At 59.2% G+C, this 4,116-nt stretch overlaps 1 long non-coding RNA gene across 1 annotated transcript; it reads left to right on the top strand.

Moving 5' to 3' along the window:
* Positions 1-227: 227 nt before the first annotated feature.
* Positions 228-3,259, top strand: LOC125154486 (uncharacterized). The gene is made up of 3 exons (XR_007147806.1): positions 228-613; positions 1,025-1,144; positions 2,432-3,259. It is a non-coding gene; the product is annotated as an uncharacterized LOC125154486 (long non-coding RNA).
* The last annotated feature ends 857 nt before the right edge of the window (positions 3,260-4,116 follow it).

Here is a 4,116-nt window from a genome sequence, read left to right as displayed (position 1 = left end):
TGTAGTATGCAATCCCGAGTGAGGACGAGAGTTGCCCAGCCGACCCTGGGCTTGCACCCTTGCTCCCCTTAGCGGAGGACGTCAGGGGGAAGCTGCGAAGGGGCAGCTGCTCCTGATGTCCCAGAAGGCAGGTGCATTAGTGAGGCTCCCCAGAGAAGCGAACCACTAGGTTCCTGCGAAGCCCTTCCGCTCCATCCAGACTTCCTGACTCAGTCCACCGATCCCAGTGTTCACCTCATCCAGAAACATCCTCACGGACACGCCCAGAGTGATGCTTGACCGATGTCTGGGCCGCCTATGGCCAGTCAAGTTGACGCACAGAATTACCCATCATAGCAGGTGCCTCGTTCTGCCCTAAACATGTGCAGGATGCCGTGGGTGTTAGTCAAGGAGCCGTCTCTGTCCGCAGCCCCCGCGACCCAGGCCCTGGGTTTCAGCTCTGCAACTCCGCTTTGGCCGTGCCTGATCCAGGAGAGACAACCAACTGGAGACACCATGTTCAGAGGCTACCTGGAGCCCTGTGGCCAGTGCAACCAGGCTTCCAGTAATGAGCTGGACAATCAGAACTTCTCTCTGTCATGGGGCTGGGACTCAGGAACTTGAAGAATCACTAGTGAGTAGAGTCGGTGTAAGGTCAGGGCCTCACTTAAGGCTGACACACAAGGGAGCAGAAGCCAAGGCTGGAGGGAGCTGGGTGTGCAGACCAAGGCGGGGGGTCTGAGAGGCCTGGAGGCCCCTCAAGTGAGGGGTGCTGCTCTCAGCTGCTTCCAGATGCTATCCTCCAGCATCAGCACTGACCTGACCTTAGACTTCCCTTTTCCCATGATAATGACAACCAGTGTGAGCCGACACAGAGCCCGGCATGGAGGGGACACAAAGTGAAACAAAGGTTGGCTAGGGTCAGTGCTGGGGGGGGGGGTAGGACCAGACCCACAGAGGCCAGTCACAGGGTGCCCTTGGCCAGGCTGGAGGACACTGACCTGACTTATGTCCACCCTCCCCACCGTGGACCCCTCTTCTGCAGCCTGGCCTGTCTGTACCATAGCCTCGTCTCTCCAGGGAGGAGGGCACCACTGACCATCTCTGTTTGCCACAGAATTAAGAGGATGAGGACCGTTTTTGCCAGGGCTGTCTCCAGTATTGGGTGAGTACTTGTGTTGTAATTATTAGCAGCAGAATGCTGTGCTCGACCCCCCAAGTCATCCTGCCTTCTACTTCTCATGTAGAAACTCCCCTGGTGTCTTGCATGGAGATGGACAAAATGTAGGCACACAGAAAATACTCCTGAACGGACTGCAAGTTTCCAGTTGCGTTTGTCTCCACATTTTCTAAAGTTTGCTACACTACCGAGTTATCTATCGTTCCATCCATCCCTCCATCTACTCACCCACTCATCCATCCATCTATCCATCCATCCGTCCATCCGTCCGTCCATCCAGCCATCCATCCATCCACCTACACATCCATCCATCCATCCGTCCGTCCATCCGTCCATCCATCCAGCCATCCATCCATCCACCTACACATCCATCCATCCATCCATCCGTCCATCTGTCCATCCATCCATCCATCCATCCATCCATCTACCTACACATCTATCCATCCACCTACACATCCATCCATCTGTCCATCCGTCCATCCATCCATCCATCCATCCATCCACCTACACATCCATCCGTCCGTCCATCCATCCATCCATCCACCTATACATCTGTCCGTCCATCCATCCATCCATCCATCCATCCATCCATCCATCCATCCATCCACCCGTCCACCCACCCATCCATTTATACAGCCCCTAGGAAGCACCTAGGTCTACTATTGCTGATGAGATGATCCTTATAACAGGCTATTGACCCATTGCTCAGGCATGGAAGCTGAGGCTCAGAAAGGGGAAGGGATTTGACAATGTTTACACAGGCCTTCACAGGCTCTATGCACCATTCACTCTTGCTGGGAGAGTTGGCACCAACCCCATCTCCTTCCGCTGTTGCATTGTTGCCTGGGGCCGAACCTTGTGCCCCAGGCCCTCCAAGCGGAAGATGTGTCCCTCCGTTCCCACACCTCAAGCACTGGGCTGGCACAGAGCAGACATGACACTATAAGGACCCCTTCTCCCGTGCCCCCCCCCCCTCCCCCAACCTGCAGCAGTGAGACAGTGGAGAGCAGATGTGGAGCCAGGGATTCCCAGGACGTGTCAGGAGGGGCGGGGGGGGGGGGGTGCTGTGAGTGGGAGGTGGTGGCAGAGGCCGCTGTGGCTGGCGTGTCCCAACCTGGGCCATACAGCCGCCCTCAACTCCAACAAGCGGCCGCCTGCCTGCAGCCCTCCTTCCTTCCTTCAGGATGCCTGAGCCCAGCCCACAGGGCCCCTCCCCACGCCTCCCTGCCCCGAAGCTGCCGCCCACCTGCCTCTCTTGCCTTTCCTTTCCAGCTGGAGAAGAAGAAAACTTCCTTCTCGAGAAGCCGACAGCCACCAGCCAGGGCAGAGCCTGCCTGCCAGCAGCCTGCAGGGCCCCCCCCCAATGCCTGAGGGCTTTCTAGACCCTGCAGCTCCTCTTTGGGGGCTGTCTCCCCCCCAGCCTCTGGGGTCCCCATCACCCTCTGCAAATTGTGCTTCGTCTCCTACCACTTGTGACTCCACGTTCCCTCCCCCGGGTCTGTGCTCCACGGTCCCCATGCCCACGGGCCACCCTTCCCTCTGCCCAGTGAGCTCCTCACCATCCTGCCAGGCTCCTGCGGAGACCTTCGGACTCACATCAGCAGGCAGCGGGGAGCAGGGGGAGGGTGTGGGCCCGGGAGAGGGAGGCGATAGGAGTCAGAACCACCCCTGCTGGCCCCTCACGTGATGACTCTTGGGGGGTGCTGGTCTGCCCCCTCCCTGTCGGGCCCCCACACCAGAGAGACCACCTCTGCTCTCCCCCCGGGCTGGGCCCACCCAGAGTTCCAAGGCCCGGGACCTGCTCCTCACACGGCCTCTGGCTTTCTGCTCGGCCGCAGTTTTTCCATGGCCCCGGCAGCGAATCATGCCATGGGCGCAGAAAGCCTCCATGACCTTCAAGTGAACGTTCACATCTTAGCCCGAGACGTCCCATTATCTTCACTCTTTTAGCTTTACATATTTTCAGGGGTTGCTTGCCCTGGTGCCTCCCTCGTGTCCTACTGGGCTGTCCTTGTTTTCTCCATCTGTAAAACAGGCAAGTGCTGATGCCCCCTGCCAGGCTCCATGCAGGGCTCACTTCGAGGACTCACTTCGAGGACTCACCAGGTACGGCCTGGTCTCACGTACCTCGGGGTTATCGCTTTCTGAGCTCTGACCTCACCAATCAGAGGGCTGGAACCCACCACCTTCAAATGGAAACGGACCTTGGGGATTGGACACTCAGGGCCAGTGCAGTCGAGGGCCCCTCTAGGGTCACCCAGCTGCCGGGCAGAGGGACGGCACCATCAAGCTTCCTGCTGGAGGCCGTTCGGTGAGAGCTGGGCTGCTCTCCCAGGCCACCGGGAGACTTTTGGGAGGGCAGCATCTGTTAGTGCAGACTCCGGTGGGGTCCGTCTGCGGGATCCCTGCCCCTGTGGCCCTCCCTGTGGACCTCCCTGTAAGCTCCGTACCCCTGGGCTTGCCCTGCAGCCGTACCCCAGTCTCTTCCAGCCGGAGGGAGCCAGGAGGGGCTGCCGTGGGCCCATCTGATGATGAGCTGTATGGAGGGCGGGCTTGGTGAGTCAAGTGGCAGGGTCCCCACACCCTTCCCACGCACCCTATTTACTCACCCATCACTTGTGCATTCCAGCAGGCATAAGGCAGACGGTCCTTGTCTCCCTGAAGTGAACATCCCTGGTCGGCGTGACGATTCTGGAGGCCAGACGAGACTGTCACTGCAGCTGGATCCGTGTGTCCACCTCCCTGTCCTCTCCGTGTCCCAGCCCCATCACTGTACATCCAGGGCCCCCCCACAGCGAAGGCTCGGTCCCCACCTGCCCCTCCGGCCAGCCTTAGCATGTGGGGGTCGGGGCTAAAACAGAAGCCTGAACCCCGAGTCGGGGTCATTTGTTTCCACGCCTTCCTGGTGCAGCAGAGCACGAGTCCCACAGCAGAACCGTGTCTCTTTCTGCCTGTGG

The sequence above is a fragment of the Prionailurus viverrinus genome, chromosome E3 (genome assembly GCF_022837055.1).
Source record: "Prionailurus viverrinus isolate Anna chromosome E3, UM_Priviv_1.0, whole genome shotgun sequence".
NCBI lineage: Eukaryota > Metazoa > Chordata > Mammalia > Carnivora > Felidae > Prionailurus > Prionailurus viverrinus.
This window is presented reverse-complemented; position numbering and strand designations above follow the sequence as displayed.